Source organism: Podarcis vaucheri (genome assembly GCF_965113315.1).
Source record: "Podarcis vaucheri genome assembly, chromosome: 2".
Taxonomy (NCBI): Eukaryota; Metazoa; Chordata; class Lepidosauria; order Squamata; family Lacertidae; genus Podarcis; species Podarcis vaucheri.
Genome location: NC_138760.1, coordinates 51,150,268 through 51,173,431, shown reverse-complemented (window position 1 = coordinate 51,173,431; position 23,164 = coordinate 51,150,268). Strand labels below are relative to the sequence as shown.

General features: G+C 41.0%; 1 long non-coding RNA gene across 1 annotated transcript in view; it reads left to right on the top strand.

The window, feature by feature from the left end:
- The window catches only part of LOC309527826, a 96,116-nt gene extending 76,815 nt beyond the window's left edge, over positions 1-19,301 (top strand). Inside the window, exon 2 of the long non-coding RNA XR_014217384.1 lies at positions 19,143-19,301. This is a non-coding gene — a long non-coding RNA (uncharacterized lncRNA). The remainder of the gene's footprint in view (positions 1-19,142) is intronic.
- The last annotated feature ends 3,863 nt before the right edge of the window (positions 19,302-23,164 follow it).

The following is a 23,164-nucleotide window of genomic DNA, read 5'->3' as shown; positions in this document are numbered from 1 at the left end:
TCAGTGAGGCTTGTTCCTAAGTAAGTACAGTGGTACCTCGGGTTAAGAACTTAATTCGTTCTGGAGGTCTGTTCTTAACCTGAAACTGTTCTTAACCTGAGGTACCACTTTAGCTAATGGGGCCTCCCGCTGCTGCCAAAAGTACTATTGCTGGGTTAACGGAGTCTGTAACCTGAAGCTTCTGCAACCTGAAGCGTCTGTAACCCGAGGTACCACTGTAAACATGATAAGGAAGTGTCCATAGGACAATAGTTAAATGTGTTCGGTATTTCCCCTCCTGCCCTACACACACTTCATTATTATTTTTATTGTGATTTTCCACTGAACTGAACATCCCTTCCAATATTATTTCCTCCCCAGCCTCTATTCACTGCTGCCTTTATGGCTCTTTGTGCATTCCTTTATTTCACCAGACCCTTGTTAACCTGTTCTCCTGTCTAGAACTCTGCGTTTCAACACATCCTGCTGTTTCCAGTGACATTTCTTTAAATGCTCCGAGCTCGCCTAACAAATCTTCAGTGTAGTTTACTTAGGCTGTCAACCTGCTGCTACCGCAGACCAGCATAGATACAAGGAGGGAGGCTCAATAAATGACTGGGTTGAAAACGATACAGTTGTGGGATTCATTACAAAGTCTGATGAGCTCTTTGTCATTTAAGGAGATAGGGAAGACTGACATTAAAATACGGTTCATTAAAAGTGAATTTGAGCTTCTCTCTTCACGGTACCAAAACATCTGGAGATGATCTAATTTATACTGGAGTGCCTCAGAAAATGTTTGAGCTTCTAACTAAACACTAGGGATTTGGGTAAGAAAAAAGGATGCAGCTATTGTACCACTATACATTTGGAGAGGATTTATTACTCTGAATCTTTCAATTCCACGAGGCAAAAGACTCCTGGATTGAAAATGTGCTCATGCTTAACTCATTCTTATTTTTAAAGGCTGCATGTTACTGAACCCCCCACCCCTTACTTTTTTTGTTATTAAACTATGTGTTTGTTTGCTTGGCCAAGTATTGACAAAAAGCCCAGGGAGTTAAGTAGTTAAATAGCTCAGCTACACCATATCCTTTCACAGATTCATCATTTCTGACTAGATAAGGAAGCAATGAGCCAAAAATCAAAGAATGAGAGCCAGCAAAAATGTGAAGTAGACTTCAATGTAGATAGATAGTAGTGCCACAGAACTGTCTTTCTTTGTCCTTACATCTCAACAGTTCTGAAATGCTGATGTTATTTACATGGTGTTTGGCATCATCTTTGACCTTCACATTTCCCCTCCCCATCCTATGAAGTATTTTTTGAATCATTAAGTGACAGCAGATTCTAGATACAGGCATTTAAATACTGCAGTGCAGCTATGCCAAACAAAAACATGCCATGGTTGTGGAATAAAAGAACATTAGGGAGCGATACATTCCATCTCATAAGGATCACTGTCATTATCATAATAATGTATGTAACCCATTCAATATTAAAAGCACTTTACTGTTTTCATTTTGTTAGTACTCAGAGGCAAGAGATACTTTTAGACATGTCTGTTTTAGACATGGGGAACTGAGACAGAGGAAAAGTAGCTTTTCCAAGGCCACTTGATGAAGCTAAGTGTTGGAAGTTTCAGGACAGACAGGACAATGTACCTTATTTTTCCATGTAGAAGATACCCCCATATATAAGACGCCCCCCTATTTTTGGGAGCCAAGAAATTAGAAATCAATACTTTGTAGTTGTTGAGCTTTTTTGGGGAAATCCTTAACTATGCTGCCTTGTACCAGACTTACTGAATAACTTTGTGTATAAGATATTCCCCAATTTGAGGCAAGAAAATTCTGGAAACATTGTCTTTTACACAGAAAAAATACGGTACTTTTTCATACTTCACCTAGGGAAATTGCTCCCCCAAGAAGTTATCATGGACTCAATACAGAGAATAAAGAGAATTGGGTAAATTCATGTCCTACTATGCTATCAACAGCTACTAGTCATGATGGCTATTTCCTGCCTTCAATGGATAACAGATGCTGGCAATCCCAAGGGTGGAGAGTGCTGTTTGGCCATTGGTCTGCTCCAGCTGGGGCTTCTTATGTTCTTAATGAGTCTGTCCATTCATATAAATAATATAAACTGCTCTTTCGTAACATATATCAAGGTGGCATGAGACATACAGAATATAAAAAAAACAATAAAAGTATCCATAAAAACATCATCGAAACACCAGTAGACATGGCTGGTGAAAGAGAGGAATTCATATTGTGAAGGCTTGTCTAAATAAGACAGTTTTCAGAAGACATTTAGAAGAAGGCAGGGGCATTCCCTGCCAAACCTCTACCAGTAGGACTTTCGCCGGACAGGGCCAGCCACGCTAAAGGCTCAGTCCCTAGTGAAGGCCAACCAAACCTCAGGGGCCAGCCTACCTTTGAGGCAGATTGAGGCAGCCACCTCCAAAATGGATCCAGATAATCAGTTTGATCCAAGAATGTCTGCAGTTGTTCTGCCATAGCCCTCTCATTCATTTTCCCCATGTAGGAAGAATGTGTGAGCAGGCGATAGCTGTTTCATTCCAGTCTATGGCTATCATGAACTGGACTCTTGATCGCCCAAGTTTAGGGTCTTGCTTACATCTAATCATTAAAAGAAACAAAACAGCAGAAAAGCCCTGGCACTCTGGGCTCCGCCTCTGTCCTGTTTGCATATAACAGGGATTAGTGTAGTTTTGCCACATCAGTGGCTCCCATGCTTCTTCAGATAACACTCATCTGGCTATGAAGGATTGCAAAATTGCATACTGTGCAGGTGAAATATGGCAGATGCCCAGTCTTGGTCTATTCATTCTGTCTTAACTGCTCAAGGACATACTATTCAGAGCCATGTTGGGGCACCAAAGGAATTACTAGAAACCACATTGATTAAGGTAATGGGCCAGCATAATATTCTATTCCACTATCCCAAACAAGGTTCATTGTTTGAAAATATGCAACTATCATGATTATGTCTAAGAGGACTGTTAGTGCTTATCATTCATGTTGTAGCAGAACTTCAAATATGCAAATCTCATGCATCTGTTCACTTTGAAGCTTTAGATATACCCTGCAACACCACCTGTGTTTTTCTAATCCTTCAGTGCTTTGTATCAAAACAGTTCAAAAAGCTGAGCACTTTAACCGCCTCAAGCAGGACCTTTACAGTGATTGCCCCAAGGTTATGGAACAATTATCTCTTTGAAGTTTATTTTGTCCCTGCCTTAGTCACCTTTGGAAAGGTCTAAAAAAGCTTGTGAAGTGGCAGGCTAGTTACCAGGCAATTCAATGGGCAATTTGATGCTGTCATTTTAGTTATGTTTTCATTGTATTTTTGTTTTAAATTTATTATATCTCTTTTATTTATGTAAGATACTTTAAGCTGTAGGAAAGCAGCATGGTTTATTTTTTAAATGCACAGATTAATGAAGGCCACTTTTGAAGATTCAGTTTACCAACTCATTCTGTGACATTTGCCCTTTCACGTCAGTTTGGTCCAGCTCATTTCTTAAAGTTTTTCACTGTCTAATTGGTGTGCCATGAGGAGTACCACTGAAAGACTCACAAGTGCTTTTATGTATCACTGAACACCATGCAGAATGAAAAAAAGCTACTTTATTGTCAGGAGAAGAATGTGATCCAATGTTCAGTGGTCTTAACCTGGCATAGCTCCAGGGCTGTTAAATGGAGCAATGTGAATTTACACCCTCTGTTAGACCCAGGCTAATGAGTAGAACAGCAATTTGCCATGTCAAAAATAATTTGAAGCATAGTCAAATCTGACTAGTTCATCACATCAGACTTCCCAGCTGAATCTAATGAACTACTGGATTCTATGAGAAATATGGAAAGCCAGATTTTGCCTGACCCTTACAAGTACTTTTCATACAAGTCACCCACGTAAAGGGAAAACCCAGGAAGTGAACTAATCCATCTTGCTGTCTTTCACTTCATTGGACTAAATTTTATGTCTAGGTTTTCAAGATGCTGAGAAGTGTAAGAAAAAGAACACTGAATGAGTTTTGATTATTCACACATCAAATCCTGCTTATGTTCCGTATGTGTTCGGCTGAACTCATTTTCCATAATGTTTTTATTTTTTTATAAAAGCCATATTACTGAACAATCTGAGCAATGGGAGCTAACATATGCTATCATTTTACACTCCGTGTACATCGAGGGTACAATGTCAAGCAGGCCAGATCTTTAACTAAAACACACACAGGCCAAAATTGACAGGTGGGTGGGGCCTCCCACTTGTCAAACACTTGATGTCACAATGAAAACAGGTGACCCATTTTGCTTGCATGGTTTGTAATCAAACTACAAGGGCTGAGAAGCATATGTACAGTAGCACATCCCTTGCACCAACGAATAGCTGACTGTCTGCACTGGGGAAGTCCAAACCTCTGGATGTCATTCCCAACAATGAGCTGATTGTCTGTGTCTAGATAGCACTGAGGCCCCTTCCCCACAAACTTCAGATTTACTTGCCACACACTTTATGTCATATATGACCTAAGATGTAGGGCAGATGAAGGACCTACCGTATATACTCGAGTATAAGCCGACTTTTTCAGCACATTTTTAATGCTGAAAAAGCCCCCCTCAGCTTATACTTGAGTGAGGGTCCTTTTGGGCTGCTCCTTCCTCCTCCGCCGCCTTTGCCACTGTCGGTGGCAGCGGAGGAGGAACGAGCAGCCCAAAAGCAGCCTTTTTGGGCTGCTTGTTCTTCCTCCGTCGCTGCTGCCACTAGCCTCTGGTGTGGTGAACCGGCTTATACTCGAGTCAATAAGTTTTCCCAGCTTTTTTGTGGTAAGATTAGGTGCCTTGGCTTATATTCGGGTCAGTTTATGCTCGAGTATATACAGTAATTAGGCCCATGAGTTGCCTCACCTCTGATATATAGGAATTCACATTAAGAGGTATTTTGACTCTTCCATTTAACACTTATGCATTGGCTTGAGTACATGTAGAAAAATCTAAGGAAAACACTATTTGAAGCTTACATCTGAAATGCAATAATGATGGGAACTAAAGGCAGAGAGGGATGTGGGTGGTGCTGTGGGTTAAACCACAGAGCCTAGGGCTTGCTAATCAGAAGGTCGGCGGTTTGAAGCCCCGCGACGGGGTGAGCTCCCGTTGCTCGGTCCCTGCTCCTGCCAACCTAGCAGTTCGAAAGCACGTCAAAGTGCAAGTAGATAAATAGGTTACTCTGGCGGTAAGGTAAACACCGTTACTGTGTGCTGCTCTGGTTCGCCAGAAGCGGCTTAGTCATGCTGGCCACATGACCTGGAAGCTGTACGCCAGCTCCCTCGGGCAATAAAGCAAGATGAGCGCCGCAACCCCAGAGTCGGCCACGACTGGACCTAACGATCAGGGGTCCCTTTACCTTTACTTTAAAGGCAGGCACTCTGCTCCAAATAATTAATCTATAATTCTACTCTGGAGCCAAAGCATATAAGTACCATCCCCTACTTGCTTTAGCCGCTCATAACCAATTTAAAAAAACGATGGGTCTACAATGTGGCCTGTTTGCATGGGCCACATTGTGCAAAATGTGAGTGACAAAACCGGTTTTCTAACCTAAATAGCAACCCAGGTGTCAGTCAAAATTTTGTTTCTTTATACATTGTTTTGACTTGATAGTTATATGACATAATACTTCTTTTTCTTTGGGGGGGGGGGAAAGTATGTGTTCCATGGTCCCAACAGGGTGCTGTGATTTTTTGAATTCTACTGAAATTTAGCCATTAAGCTATTTCATAATGGTACTTTGCTGAATGAGAAATTCAGTGTCAAGTTTCCTCTTACTGCCTGCAGTTCAATCTTATGTGTGAGAGTTCACAGTCATACGAACTAATAGTTGTTTGTTACAATTACTTGGGAGTAAGTAATTTCCACAACACAATGTATATAAAGGTCACAACACACACACACATATATATTTATTTATTTTCCTTTTAAGACAGTCATTGGCATTGCTGTCATTAACACTATCTACAAAAATCACCTTGGGAAATCACCTCGTGTTTCTTTGTAGTGCGTACAGTTACTTCAGAGGTTGTTATACTCTATGAATGTCATTCTGCTCATTACCTACAATGTAGATAAACAGGAAAGAACCAGCCTGGCCTTAGGTATTAGAAGAAGGTAAGTATGCAGAATAGAATGTCCACATTAATTTGGCTCATTGGCAAGGTTCCCACTACATACCTATTTCGCCCAAATGCCATGCATTTTTTATATCCTAGGCTTGAAGACAAACAAAAGCTTCTGCAAATAATGATGATTAAATGAGGCTAATATCCTTTATGTTCAGCTTAATGTCAATCATCTCTAATAACATACCAACATGACTGAATTTTACTCCAGGTCTCAATCAGGATTCTAAACTAATTATCTTAAAATTTACAAAAGGAATTAATTCATTCTCTGAGATTTGCATACGTAACCATTCACCCAGTCCCTCCAAGTTCTTGATAATACAATGTTATATATTCTTCATATTTTGTGAAGGATGCTAGCAATTTATAATGCTTTATTTCCTTTTTGTATTTGTTTTTTTGCAAATGAATTTTGTTTGTTCTCAATATTCCAATGGACTCTTTTAAAAGGCAGAATCGACATGCAAAGTGCAGAACAGTGAAACTAAAGGAAGCATTGTGGTTCTTCAACATCACTTTTGATAATGATTAAATCAGAAAAGGGGTAGGTTTGCCTATCAAGTGATCAAGTGTGTATGAAAATATCAGTATAGCATCAGTTCTAGATTTTTATTTATGTGGGATCTGTTTAATGCTGATACACACTTTCCATTAACTTAGAAGTGCAGTTTAATAAGTCATGGTGGATAAAATATATATGGTGCAATAGAAAGCAGCATCTAGTAATTAGGTTAAATGCACAAAGATTTGGTCAATATGATGGTCTCCTGTGCAAGCCCTATTGAACCGACTGGTATTGAGGGATGTTTAACCTTTGCAAATTCGTATAGAAAATGATCTGAAACTTGGACTAATGGGCAGATTAGAGTTTAGCTATCAAATGGATTTGCACTTTCTAATGTGTCATAGTTCTCCATAGCTTAAACAAATCAAAATACACATTTAAATACACAAACGGTATTAGTTTACATACCAGCCATAACTGTCAAACAGCACTCCTGTCTCTTGAGGACACCTGACAAAGGTGAATCCAAGAGTACCAATCCCAATCCCAACCATAACAGGCAAGTCACTATTCTCCCAGACACAGGAACCACTAACCTGCAGTGCTTCCTTCTTCCCAGAGTTCAAGCTCAGTTTATTGGCCCCCATCCAGTCCCATACTGCACTGCATTGCACAATGGCCCAGATCATGAACAACCTCCCCTGATTCAAATGTTATGGGGAAGTAGTCATCAGCATATTGGTGACACTTTGTCTCCAAACTCCCAATGACCAAACACAGTGGCTTCATATAAACAGCACTGGAGGCAAGAAACACATTATCCCAGAACAACTCTCTGGACAAGACCCTCTAGATAGGAGTGGAACCACTGCAAAACAGTGTCCCAGTGCCCATCCCACAGAGCCAGTCCAGGACGATACCATAGCAGAGGGCCTTCTCGGTAGTGGCGCTCCCCTGTGGAACGCCCTCCCATCAGATGTCAAAGAAATTCATATGCTCTAGGAATTCCTGTAACTGCTCGGCCACCACCCTGTCCCCCACCTTACCTAAGAAAGAGGTATTTGTGGCCTTTGGATCCTGCAAAACCTGCTTTGTTCCATTGCAGAACCTGGCACCTGAGGATGAATTTTATCTTGAAGCCAGACAACTGGGTCTCTTTTGTCTCTGCTCCTGCCAGTCATTTTCTCAGTTCCTGGGACCTGGGACTTGGGCCCTGAGTCTGCTCTAGTCCTTCTGCCTGTGGAGACCTCAATGTGGTTCCTGAGAATAACCATCTACAGTGGTACCTTGGTTTATGAACTTAATCCGTTCCGGAAGTCTGTTCTTAAACCAAAACTGTTCTTAAACAGAGGCACGCTTTCCCTAATGAGGCCTCCCGCTGCCGGTGCCCTTCCACCATTCGGATTCCATTCTTAGACTGAGGTAAAGTTCTCAAACCGGGACACTATTTCCGGTTTTGTGGAGTTTGTAAACCAAATCGTTCTTAAACCAGACTGTTCTTAAACTGAGGTACCATTGTATTATCCTTTCATTTATTTGGGCACCATAAGTTCCAAGCTTTTCTTTATCCAGTAGTTTGTTAAGGATTTCTGGAAAGTGTTTTTGTTCATTCTCCCTTTATCTTACCATCTGGAACTATTACAATGCCCTTTTAAAATCTGGTTTCTGGAATCAGATTTGATCCCTCACCTTGTTGGTTCTTTTTACATGCAATCTGTACTAAGGAATATTTAAAAAACAAACAACCCCACAACCAAGAGCTATCAAGGGAAACAAGGTTACTATACAGATAGATGTTGCAGTTGGTGACGGAAGGCTCATAAAATCCCCTTTGGGCATGCTTCTGTCTTTTTCCTTAAATTTCTCTTCCACATCCAGTTTCAGTAGCCTGAACTAATCTATATCAACCACAAATCCCTACCATTCTTCTAGAACCCACATTGATTTCCCCCACCCAGAAAAGCCTTCTAGGATCACATCATACTTGGTCCTTCATTATAGACAGAGGACCCATATGCCACTAGATGTCAGTATTAACAGACCATTTGCTCTTGCATTGCATTACATTTGCAGAGTAGCGTGAGAATATTTTCCCAAGCAGCACCAGTTGCACCTTCTCATTTCACTTCAAGAGTGCTAATTGCCAAATTTACACTATCAACCGCATTCCTGCGATGCAGATCTAAAGCTACAAATGGTAAATAATATGTTAAAGATGTAAGATATTCAGCCCAGGGAAATTGAAGAGCTGCCACTATTTTATTAATTAGCCTACAGTGTCATGCACAGCCAGTCAGTTTATTATTATTTCTTAAGAAAGCATTATAAGTATCTGTCTCATTAGAGAGCAGAAGTAGCAGACAGATTAATGCACATATGCTCCCAGATTAATTAGAAAATCAGATTTCTCACAAGATTGATAATTTGATAGCGACAATCGTAGTTGCAATTAATTGGCTCTCTCGTCGTAGGCTTCTGATGAGGCATGCTAACGTGAAAGCATATTGAGACCAAGTGCACTGTGGACACGAGGCGGGATCATCTATAGCACAAGATAAATTGCCTCTCTGTGGGGGTCTGCACTGTGCTTTCTCAATAACGCTCCATTGTGTGTATTCTTGTTGTATGCAAGGAAAGAAAGAAAGACAAAATACAGGCAGCATTAAGGATGACTTCTGAGCCTGACTGAATTTGAATTTAATTTCTTTAAAACATAATTAAACAGACAAAGGTCCCAATCAAGAAAAACAAGCAATCAACAGTTGAAATGCCCTTAATAATTGGAAGACGCTAAGAAAATAATAGGGAGAGAAAATAAGTATTCAAATGATCCAGCTTTGCTGACATTTAATACATTCATATTTAAAAAGTGACATTTAGCTAACTAAACGATGCAAATGAGAGCTACATTTACAGAAGTTTGAAAAAAACAACTTCTGATCTCTGGTATTTTCCTGTACACGGGAATGTCTTCGACCCATTAGCTATGGTAAGAAGGGACACAGAACAACTGCTGCAGTATCTGTCCATCTTGCATTATGCTTCTTGTGGGTTGTGATCAGCGCAGTATTCTTTCGGGGAGGGGGAGTGTCCCTGCCCTAGTGCCATGATATGAAACCCCTAAGTAATTAGTATTACCATGATTGAAATCCCTTGAGCTGGAATAGAGTAGTCATTTGGCTGGAGGATTCACTGTGCAGGAAAATATCAAAACACATCAGCGTTTGCATACCTCCCCCTCCCCCAATGCTTACTGAAGACAACATACCAAATAATGTATCATCTTTTCACTTCCTCACAATATGTGAGAGAACACAGCCTTTTCTGGTCTGTAAGGAGATAATATGACTTTACCCTGTAGCAGTACCGAAGTACTAAAGCAGTATGGTGAAGGACTAACATAATTTACCATAGTGCTGTCTGCACCACAGGCATAATGTACTGTAGTAATGAAAACAGGTGGATAGATGAATCCCTGTTCTTCCTGTGTTTTTATTATTGCTGCAGACACTACCTGACCTGGCAACACTAACACATCCATAAGGTTGCAAAGAGCTGTCCGGGCTGCCTTCTCATAATAGCCAGTCCAGTGGACTATCACTACAAAGATTTAGACAAATCCCAAATCAAGAACCAAAGCTGATCCATGGCTTGTCTAACACATTTTGCTTGCTTGTTCAGTGCCCTTTGCAAATTTTGATACTTACACTTCCTTAGAAAGCTGAACAGTTTCTCTGATGTTTGGTGCCAATTGAACACAATACAGTGGTACCTCTGGATGCGAACAGGATCCATTCTGGAGCCCCGTTCGCATCCAAAAGCAAATGCAACCCGCGTCTGCGCATGCGTGGGTCGCGATTTGCCGCTTCTGCGCATGCGCGTGACATCATTTTGACCATCTGCGCATGAGCGAGCGGCAAAACCCAGAAGTAATGTGCTCCGTTACTTCCAGGTCGCCGCAGCGCGCAACCCGAAAATACTTATCCCGAAGCTACTTCAACCAGAGGTATGACTGTACAAGACTAAAGAAAGGAGATTAAGTGAATCATTTTTAACCATACCGACTGTGGGGCGGGGGGCGGACCCTGCTTTGCCCCTCTTCCTGAAATTTGACAAGATTCATCCCCTCCAGAGGGGCTGCCATGCAAGGTTCTCGACACAAAAACTGCAGCTTCCATTTGTTTGTAATTTGGTAAATATTTTCTACACAAGAGAAGCTAGCACATCTATAAATTTCATCCAATTCTGTCAAAGGGGGAGGGGGAAGAAAATCATTTTTAAATAGAGGCACAAAACTTTATTTTTCTGAATTATGATTCAGATTTGTATCCTGATCTGAATCTGACATCCTCAGAAGTGCTTTGAACCTAATCTCATTCTCTTCCTAAGTGGGGTCCACACAGAATCTTGTGGTTGGTGCAAACCCCTAGTATGTTTTAGTGGTAGCAATTTTTCCCACTCTATATTACTATACTATGTAACCGTACTATTTATACTGGATTATATATTTAAAATGTCACTCTGTTAAAATAATTCTGTTTGTTTAAGTAAGATGACTAAAGCTAAAAGAGAATGAGTGCAGTCAAGTGAAAATCATGTCCAACTCTCATGGAAATAAAGTACATAATTAAGTGTTCAACCTTCATAAATTTCAATAAGAACTAACTGTGACCAACTGTTTAAAAATTGTACTCATTTTAATTTAACTAGTACAAACTGCATTAACCATGTTGACATTAGTAGAAATGAAAATATATGAATATAATAGCATAAAACTATGTAACGAATGAGCCCTCAGATAGATTATGAATCTGCTTAAAGACAAACGTCTGAAAACTCAGCATGTCAAAACAAATATTAGCCAGAGCTCATGATACTAAATTCATCTCATACAGGTCACCAGAAAAATTACATTTTCTTAATGCAAAATCCAATTCTAGTTTGTGTGACAATGGGTGCTAGTCTGGAACTTTTACAAGGTTTATTTCTGTGGATCACGGCACTGGTGCAGCTGGCATAAAGTTAATATAAAATATACCCTTCATGATCCATCTGTGACCCTGGTACAAATGCCTATTTCCTACATGACCTGGAAAGAACAGTTAGCACCCTGACCTTAATAGTTGCAGAAAAGATCAGACCACTAATCCTTGCATTTGCCAGAAAGCTGTAGTTATCAACCTCCTGTCAGCAGGAACCAGTCTCCAAGCAGAGAATGAATACCTCTTTTAAGGTAAACTTTTGACTCAACTAAAGGTGTGGTCTTCCCAAGATTAGGGCTGTGTTCTTCAAACTTATCTCACAAAACACAAAAGGACACTAGAAGGAACAACAGTTCAAAGTTAAGTTAAGGAAGGTCCTTCCCTTCTCCATAGAAGTTAAGAGTCAAAATACAGTGGTACCTCGGGTTAAGTACTTACGTAATGCGTTCCGGAGGTCCATTCTTAACCTGAAACTGTTCTTAACCTGAAACACCTCTTTAGCTAATGCGGCCTCCTCCTGCTGCTGCCCTGCCGCTGCATGATTTCTGTTCTCATCCTGAAGCAAAGTTCTTAACTCGAGGTACTATTTCTGGGTTAGCGAAGTCTGTAGCCTGAAGCATATGTAACCTGAAGCGTGAGGGACTCTGCTTCCTTGCTGCCCTAGGATTTTGAAGAAGAGAGCTTAACTCTGCTTCCTCCATGATCAGAAATGCCCCATTCCCTCACCTTTCTTCTCCTTTTCTTTTAGTGTGAGTACTGTGGCAAGTTCTACACTTACTCTCCAGGCTTTTGGGTAGTTAGGGACTTTTACTCTATAGAATTAAGATATGTATATGTGCTGAATGATTATTTGCTGCCTGAGTATTTATAACCTTGCTGCCTGAAGCAGCCACTGTATACTACATCTCTTTCATTTCTGTGTAATAAACCAATATTTTCATACTTCTTGGTGTAAAAAGTTCTTCATTAGGTATATGGAGAAAAGCTATACAGTGGTACCTCGGGTTACATACGCTTCAGATTACAGACTCCGCTAACCCAGAAAAATTACCTCGGGTTAAGAACTTTGCTTCAAGATAAGAACAGAAATCGTGCTCCGGCAGCGCGGTGGCAGCAGGAGGCCCCATTAGCTAAAGTGGTGCTTCAGGTTAAGAACAGTTTCAGGTTAAGAACGGACCTCTGGAACAAATTAAGTACTTAACCCGAGGTACCACTGTACACACATCTGATCTAAGTCTCGGTTTCACATGAAAGTTTCATTTTTTAAAAAGAGTGCATGTTCAGCCAACACATGCAGTGGACAGGTATGCACATCTTATAACATATGTTGAACACACAATGCTAATTAGTCTATATTGTAATGGGGGGAGGGGGTGGGGAATGCTGTATGCAGAGATCCTTCTAGCCCTTTGATCCAAGAAGTGTTAAAATATAAGCCAGGTGAGATTCCTGGTGAGGTAATAGCCTAGGTTACAGGCCATTGAGGGAATGAAGAAAGTGGATCTGTACCAGATGGCAAATGGGAGCCCCCTGCAACTGTCTAGTAGAAAGACAAAGGCCAGAGTTGAGAGTTGAGAGATGCGAGCTAGAAGCTAGAAGTATAAAAGCAGCAGGCTGCGAAGCCACAGAGAGCGGGGTGATGAGAGAATCGTATGATTTCTGTTTGAATCCAAGGCTGTGGCTATGGCGGAAGCAAGGCCCTCTTTGGGTGTTAATGCCGTGGACCCCTCCATCAATAGCTCAGATTGTATACACAGTGGTACCTCAGGTTACATACGCTTCAGGTTACATACGCTTCAGGTTACAGACTCTGCTAACCCAGAAATATTACATCGGGTTAAGAACTTTGCTTCAGGATGAGAACAGAAATTGTGCAGCGGCGGTGCAGCGATAGCAGGAGGCCCCATTAGCTAAAGTGGTGCTTCACGTTAAGAACAGTTTCAGGTTAAGAACGGACCTCCAGAACGAATTAAGTTCTTAACCCGAGGTACCACTGTATATATGTAAAGAATTATATGTCCTGAAGACACCACCGTCCCATTGTATCTCACTCCAAAGGAGGCGCAAACCCTGGGTAAGCAACTGGAACCCCTTGAATCTCACATGGCTCAGAAATTGGGGTGACATGCAACAACATTAATGCATTTGGCATTGACTGTATCAATAAAAATTCTCAGAACAGAACTATTGCAAAGAACTATTATAATTCAATGTGTTAGATTTCCAATTAACCAATCACATCCAAATCTGATTGATTGCATAACTACATGAGATCATCACACTGGCTGTGTGATCGCTCATTGGCTTGGAATGCCTAGGGGGAAAGCCCATTTAAAAACTAAAAGTGCAGATGGGGTGGGAAAACAGTGGGCTAAAACACACACACATGGGAAAGGGGAAAAAAGAGCTTGAATTTTTTGCTCCTTCAACCCAACCTTTCAGACTGGAAATTTTCATAGCAGAATTCTAATGTAATCAGAACTTTGTAGTTCGGTGTTTAAACAGGGCTTGACCAGAGATGAAATGGCCTGCTTCAGGCAGCACCTGAAGTGAGAATAGATGAAGGCGGGATATGGTGTCAAAATGGTGCCACAGACTTTTTAAAGTGTTGGTCCCCTAGGTGCCATTGGGGCTCTCCTTCAGGCAACAAAATGTCATCTTTGTCTGGCACTGAGCTTTAAATTAAAATAACTTTGCAAGTACAGACAATTAAATTTAGCAAGTTAAAACATAACCAAGCTGAATTAAATACAAATGCCCCTCTGAGAACACCCACCACACATCCTGGCATACCACATTGTGCAAAGAAGTATTTTCTTTTATCTCTCCTGAATCTATAGCTGACTAATTTTATTGTTTCATTTTGGAACTTTGTATTATAAAGGTGGGTAGAAATGTCTCCATACTAGCCACATATTTTTATAAACCTCTGTAGGGTTTTTCTTTTTAATCCATAACATTTGAAAACTTTTGCCTATTCTCTCTGGTATGCTGCCCTAACACCCTGGTGGTTTAAGTTTATTTTCTGTTTAATCTAACTAATGGGAGCAGCGGGACTGAAGAAACAAAAAAACACGAGTTTATGAACTAGATGGAAGGATCAGATAAGTAAAGGAGTGGTAAAAGGGAAGAGAAAGCTGACATCTTTTTCCCCTGTTGCTTTACCTTTATGTCAGCTTTTCTTTAGAGACCAGGGGGGTAATAGTATGATTTTATCCATTGAGTTGAATCCAGATTACCGTTCCACAAATGCTCACACTGGAAAAGGGAAGGAGTCAATATTTACTGATTTCTCTTTCCCTCCCTGACTTTTCCATATGGCTCCCGCTTTTCCAGAGTGGATGTCTGAGGGCTCTGAGGCAGGGCAGAATTTCCAAAATACAGGCTAATGCAGTGAGCTGGCTCCAAATAAATCAGGTGGTGCATTTTCTTCCATTTCTGGAAGCCGGTAATGAGGGGCCTTCCCCCATTATATTCTGTTACAAAATACACAGCCATTTTTGTTGGGGACTTGTTTCCAAGGTTTATGCAACATTAACACAGGGTCCTGGGATGATTTGAGGATGGCATGGGAGAATAGCCTGGGGGTTGGGTTGTGGCAATCAATCAATACCATTTATTGGCAGAGACAAAGGGCATCGTATACATGGATCAGCACACAACACAGTTAACAAAACATAGTAGGTGATACTTTAGGATAAAACTGTCTAGACATTGTGAGGTACAAAAATGGTTCTTAGGACCTACCTATGGTGACATAATTTCATGGCGTCATTCAAAAATCTTGCCACGTTGTGGTTTGTGGAGCAAAATACCCCTCTCATCCCTAGAAGGGGAATATTCAGTAACTTGGTGCACAGATACTACTGTGCATCTTTCTCCTTTTTCCTGTGTTACAGTTCTTTCACTCTAAAGTGTTTGAAGAGGAGGAGACATACAGTGGTACCTCGGGTAACAAACACCTCGGGTTACAAACACTTTGGGTTACAGACTCCACTAACCTGGAAGTAGTACCTCGACTTAAGAACTTTACCTCAGGATGAGAAGAGAAATCATGTGCCAGTGGTGCGGTGGCAACAAGAGGCTCCATTAGCTAAAATGGTATCTCAGGTTAAGAACAGTTTCAGGTTAAGAATGGGCCTCCGGAATGAATTAAGTTCGTATCCAGAGGTGCCACTGTACTTACCTTTTAAAGACCCTCTTCCCAGATCACCTCTGATACTGAAAACGAGAAAGGCTTTTAGGTAGTGGTGGAGAATCTTAAAACAGCAGAATGCAGGGAGTTAAACTGGGGAAAGAAACAAATTTTGCATTCATATTTGGCCCACTTTGTTAGACTCAGAAATAAACTGCCCACAAACTAGCAAGTACATGTTTAATGAAAACTCATGCCTGCTTTGGCTCTTCGTCCACAGGGGAATGGCGAAATGAGGGCAGATTCAGGGACCCCACCACTCAGCCCCAAAGCCCTCATTTCCCCCCAAATTGCTCTCACGGCATTCTAGGGTTTCAGCCACCACAACAGCTATTCAGCTATTTGAAACTGAAACATAGTCTGCATGCACAAATTAATATGCACTTAAGCCTACTTGAACATAATGAAAATCATTAGGACATATTAAGTAGCCGGAGAAAAAAAGTTAGAAAACTGAAGAGAAAAGTAATGTCTTTGGGAAACAATTAAATTGCTAATCATGACACATTATGCCTTAATGACTCCACCATTTCAGGTTTGGTATATGTGATTATGAAGAGCAGCATCACTACCTCAGTTATAAAAAGGCAATTGTCTTCTTCATTTTATAAGCTTAATTTAGTCCACAGGCTAATGGAAGTCTACTCTGAAACCAGGAAAACCGACCAGTAAAGCACATGACTACAGTCTTTAAAACCCCTTGGCTTAATTCAAATGGCTTCATACATTACTCACTGCCTTGTCTCTGACTCCAGTGAAGGCACCAGCAGAAAGGGGAAAAAACCACACATTTGATCATTCTTATTCAGGTATGCTTTGTTAGGAAATTGCTGTGCTAGGCAGAACAGCTGGGTTCTACTTCTGAGCCCTGAGGTCTTCTCTTTTTCCTTTTATTTTGCTAATTAATCAATTCCTCTGCTCTGGTAAGTGCTTGTTCTCATCTCCTTCTCTAAATATGTCACCAGTGCTACAGGTTGTGAGCCCAAGCTATCCTTATCTCTTCACCTTCTACCACTTGCCTACATTTCAAGGCAAAATTTCAAGAAGCAGAACAGATTGTGTTGGATGTTATGTTCCCTTGAAAACAAAATCTGCTTAGATTTTTATTTCAGCCTTAGGCTAAAATCCTACACCCACTCACCTAGCAGTACGGCCCATCTGAACTCAATGGGACTTCCTGCTGAGTAGACATTTATAGATAATACTGTAAACAAGTTTTACCTAACACTGAACCAAATGTTCACTTTAAACCAGTCTTGCAACCTGCATGGTGCATTGCTGCATCCCAAATGTCTGCTCTGACCACTACCAATCTTCTTCCTAAGTTTATCCACCAGTCAACTTTCAGTGGTGTCCTATGCAACACCCAAATTTGGCATCCCCTGCCCCTCACCTTCCAATCTACTCCATAGCTGTATGCCCCTGAGGCACCCCTGAGGCTCTGCACCCAGTGTGATCAAATTGATCATGCTTCCCTCAACTCTTCTGTGCAAGTTGTGTCTTAGCAATCAGATGGTTGACCTATCTTTGTTTCCAAAACTACATGGAAATGTTGCGAATAAAGTTGTGACTTATTATTCATAGCAGATCTGTGCATCATCTCCTATCTGTGTCCCTGGCTCCTACTACAGGCACAAAGAGTTTTCTCAAATGACTTTTGGATTTTTATATGTTTGCATTCCTTGTTGTTCCCCACTGATTTACCAGGCTTAACTTATACTGTTAGGCATAATTTGTACACCTTACTAGTGCAATATATTCGACCAGGCTAATCATAAGATATTTGTAGTCTACACAAACTTTGTTTGCCCATCCATGGCAGACATTTAATAAAGCCAGTTCGCCTGGAAAGGAAGTTAAATTAAATAATCCAAAATGAATGTGATTCATATTCAGAGACAGGATAAAAGTGGAATTTGTAAGTAGCAAAAGAAGCCAGTTTGCTTAAACAAAAACAAAAAAGACACTGCTTGTAATTCATGTGAACTTTTATGATTCGTTTTTACCTTCTGCACCTAGTAGATAGAAACATAAATAATCTCCTCAAAGTCTGGATCCATGTATTTACCATCTTTCCTTCTAAAAATATAACCTGACATCACAGGAAATGGAGCTAGAGTTTCTTTCACTTTTACATTCTATGAATATTGTGCCTCTCAGAATGCCAAAGTATTGTCCACCTTCTCCTGCTCTCTCGCATTTGCATTTCAAATGCAGATGATAGAAAAAAAGAGAATTTTTCAATGGTGAAGAACTGTAATTAAGATGGTCCATGCACTTGAAGAAGATAGAAGACCAAAGAGAAAGGTCATTTGTGGCAAATAACAAACCACAATACTAGGAGAGAGACTTCAAGATTCTTTCTCTTGTATCATAAAAAACAAGTTAGGGAACTACTCCATTTAAAGTAGAGGCAGGGACCTTTTCCATTCAAAGGGCCACATTTGTTTTTGGGCAGTGGGACCACATACCACTGATGATGGGACCATAGACAAAAGGGGTGAAAAGTCGATGGAGCAAGAGATGTGAAGAAAGCAGGACACTTTAGGTGTGCAAGAACATCCCCTTCAAAACAAGTAAATAATGCTGGAGTTGGGGTGGTCCACCACAAACACATTGAGAAGAAAACTCCAGCAGATTGGCTTTGATTCTCGCCTCCAGCAGCTCCTTTTCTTTTTCCTTTTCTGGTTCACAAGAGAACTCTGTACATTCACTATTGATGATAATTGGATTTTAACTGCCCTTATGTTTTGGTTATGTTTTCAAATTAAAATACAGATCTTGTGATATAGCACAGATAGCAAATATCTTAAATAACTAAATGCATTTTGTTAAAAACACTGGACTTGAAATAAATTGGGACTAATTTAATCTTATAGGTGTCAATGAAAGATACTGTGTCACAGACTGGCAGAGCCAAGAGGAGGAGAAGCACGGGAGAATGCAGAATGCGAACAGAACGATCCAGTAGAGGGACCAGCAGGCTATGGGGGAAGAATTGGAGACTAGACTACTAATGAGGAAGGGAAGAGGCAAGTGTGACGTTAACATATGAGAGTGCTGGAGGTGAAATAGTTAAACCAGTTACCCAATCAGAACCCAGGGGGATGGAGTCAGAGGGACTATAAAACCAGCTCTGGGAGGGGCAAAGGGAGGAGTTCGTTGGGAGTTGGGTGGTTGGTTGGAGTGGGAGTGAATTGGGATAGAGTCTGTGGGTAGGTTGAGTTAGTGTAGCGAAATAAGCTGAGTCAGGAACAGTTAGGGGCTAGGAAGACAAGTCAATATCTGAGAGGTGGTTTAGTGAGTGAGAGCAGGTAGCAGAAGTTATAGGTTTGGATAGGCACCCCATGATTGTAATTGACCGATACCGTTTATGAAACCACATGCTTGTTAAACTGCAATAAATAAACAGAAGTTTATGTTCCAATTTAACCCTGACTGGACTCAGTATTGTACCGGTAGGGCCTGCGTGATGGCAGCGAGAAATAAAGTGGTGGCACAGGGATCAATAGACGGTGAAACGTCTGGGGACCCTGTGTGATCACCACAGCAAGTACCCCTTGGTTCCCTGCCCATTTCCTCCCCACAGCAGGCTTGTTCCATCTTTCCACTGCCCATGCCAGCTCCTTCTGGGGAGCATGTGAGGTATGTGAGACTGAGACTGTGTCTGTGCACTCAGTGGAGAAAATGGGATTGGGCATCCAAATGGAGAAGGATCATGAAGGAGTGAGAAAAGCAGGCAGGAGAGGAGACAACACTCAGGAGGAGCAAACGCTTGAAAGAACACCCCTTCCATATTTAAGGGGAACACACAAGGCTGATTCCTAAAGCTAGAGCACAGCTCCTTAGGACAAGAAAAGATGGCATTAGCAAAGCCTGTATTGTGTAGTAAATAATAGGAGTTTATCTATTTGCATTGCCTGATATGCCTTGAGGGGCTGATGTATGCTTGTTTACAAAGCTATCGTACTACCATCCGTACTGTACACTTGTGAAACATGGACCACTTATAAACGCCATCTCCAACTCCTCAAAAGTTTCCATCAACAGTGTCTCCGAGAAAGTTTATACATCATTTGGAAAGACAGGCGAACTAATATCAGTGTACTGGAAGAAGCAAAGATCACCAGTGTTGAAGCAATGATTCTTCAACATCAGCTTTGTAGGACTGGTCATGTTGTGCGGATGCCTGATTATCATCTTCCAAAGCAACTACTCTGTTCTGAACTTAAAAATGTAAAGCATAATGTTGCTGGTCAACAAAAGAGGTTTAGAGACTCTCTCAATGCAAATCTTAAAAAATGTAGTATAAACACCAACAACTGGGAAACACTGGCCTGTGAACGCTCCAATTGGAGAACAAGCTTTACCAAAGGTGTCATGGGCTTTGAAGACACTCAAACTCAGGATGAAAGGGAGAAATATGCTAAGAGGAATGCACGCTTGGCAAACCCTCCCCGTGATCAACTCCTGCCCAGAAACCTATGTCCCCACTGTGGAAGGATGTGTGGATCCAGAATTGGGCTCCACAGTCACTTACGGACTCACTGCTAAAACCCTGTTTTGGAAGACAATCTTACTCATCTAAGAGTGATCGCCAAAGAAGAAGAAATAATGGGAGTTTATCTATGTGTATTGCCTGATATGCCTTTAGGGGCTGATGTACCAAAGGGAAAGCTTCAAGGATTCCTGGCTCAATTTCTGGAGGGCAGGATGCACTGCCCCAATACCAAGGAGAAATTAATTAATTATGATTGTACCCCCTTCTTTTTTCAGACAGAAGACTTCCCCCCTCTCAAAGCAGCTCACAGATAAAATTTAATTCAAATCTATTCTCATTGGTAAATGGCAGTCTTTCCTTGCTGTTGATGACATAGACATATGGATTGATGTTCAACAGGACATTCTTGCTGATATGTGCATATGATTGGAGCAGTAGTCATAACTAATTTTTTATGGATTGTGCATAGTATGTTCAACATACAACATCAATATTAGGAGTAAAGCATAGCAGCTTCTTTTAAAAACCTATTATAATTACAATATCTTTTACAGGTTTAAATCTGCTCACACCATGCCATTATTTTTTACTGTTAAATTTTAGATATTTAAGAACATATGTAGATCTCAATTTCCATTTTATATATCTTAAGTGTAAACTCAATAGAACCGTGATATTTGACTCACACCGAGGTTGTATTAAGTGTTTCATCAATCGGAATAATTATAACTATATTTTATTTAAAAATAAATATAGAAGCTATATCTCAAGAAACATCTTCCTGTCTATGGTTACAGCCTCAATTTTTTCCTGCAACACATTAAGACCAGAAGATGGTACCACACATCATAATTTTCAATGAAATAATACTCTTGTTCTTATGCAGCTGTTTAGCCATGCAGCTAGCATAAGAGCAAAAGTGTTCTTTCGATCGAAATGAAACTGATTCTAGAGGATGAGAGTTCTTTCCCTTTCCTTCTTTCAGTACATTGCTTTGATTCCATGAGCTATTAAAAGTAACTGTTCCTGGGTACCTTTATTGCCTAAAACAGTTCAGAAGATGACAATCATTTGATGTCAGATCATTCTTTCTTTTGTAACTAAACTTAACAAAAGGTGGGGAAATGTGCAGAGGGGATTACTTTGGTTAAGTTTAGCCACGGCTCTTTAAAACTCCGCCTCATCTGAGCGAAAGATATTGGTAATGTGGCCACCCACTAATCCAGACACAGCCCTGAAGCAAAAGCCTGATCCCTTGCCCCACCTTTCTCTTGTAATTAGCACTCACACTGTGTTTCTTGATCTGGTGCTGTCAGGCTCCTTGCTCTCATTCCAGCACAGTCCTTAGCATGTGTGCGAGGCAGAATTCTCAGTGTGGTGGGTAACATCAAAAATTAATTAATCATTATTTTTAACAATTAATTTTTATAGTTATTTTTGCTAACTGCTCCCATAAGCACCCAATCATGATGACTAAAGGGTTTTGTCACCTCCCGCGCCCACCATTTGTCCATTGTGTGTGTGTGTGTGTGTGTGTGTGTGCAAGTGCACACACCACTATAGGCTTCGCCTGATTTGATTCTGTGGTGCAACATTCATTCATTCATTCATTCAACAATTATGTTTTACAGATTTAAATGTATCCAGATTTAAATGTACCTTGAATCCAGACTGGTTGTGTATTGATGGCCAGTGCAATTCCTTCAGATTGCTATCTCTACACAGGTTCAGTCAAAACTGGCAAACTAGCCAAAGCTGGCAAAAAGCACCATGAACCACTGAAAACAGTCTGATTTTTTGGCTTTCATCCAGCTCATTACAGCAACCAAACACTGCTTCAGGACCTGCATGTCATTACCTGACTCTGATTGATATTAAGGAGAAACTCAACTGGGTATCATTAGCATGCTAATATTGTCCAACTCCAACCCCCCTGATGTCCTCACACAATGGATTTGTATGCACCAGAATGCATCTCTGCAGGCTCCGCAGACCAATTGCCAAATAGATGTCCCCCAATACTACCTTAGGGAACTGAACTTGCAGGTAGCAGCAGAATTACTACATTATAACATCATTGCCTCCCTGGAAAAGACCCTGATGTTGGGAAAGATGGAGGGCCAAAGGAGAAGGGGACGACAGAAGACGAGATGGTTGGATAGTGTTCTCGAAGCTACCAGCATGAGTTTGACCAAACTGCGGGAGGCAGTGGAAGACAGGAGTGCCTGGCGTGCTCTGGACCATGGGGTCATGAAGAGTCGGACATGACTAAACGACTAAACAACAACAACATCATTGCCACCAGTCCTATCACACCGAGTTAGTCCAATAAGATACCATGCTTGATGTTGTCAAAAAGATTCTGAGAGAGGCAAGATAATCAACAGGATGGTAGTGTCTCTCTTCTGAAGGTCATTCATCAGGTCAGCCTAGGCCTGTTAGCTGGGAACTTCTCCAAGAGCATCTGTACCTAACTTGTCACCACCATCTTGAGCACCATCCCCAGACAGGGAATATTTGCAGCTGGGCATCAAATATCTCTGGATTAAATGGGGTGGGGTTTGGTTGTTTAAATAGAGGCTGCTTTGCCACCTCTTTCAATGTAGCAGGTAGCATCTTTTGATGTCTTCATTCCCACTAGCTGTTATCAGTCACCATGGACAAGGTTCAAGATTACACATAGTTGGGGGAAATACTGCTCCAAAGATCTTGTCCACATCTTTGGGCAACAACAGCTGAAACTGATTCCACAACATGGTATTCCGAACACCTTCACAGGAACTATATCAACAGA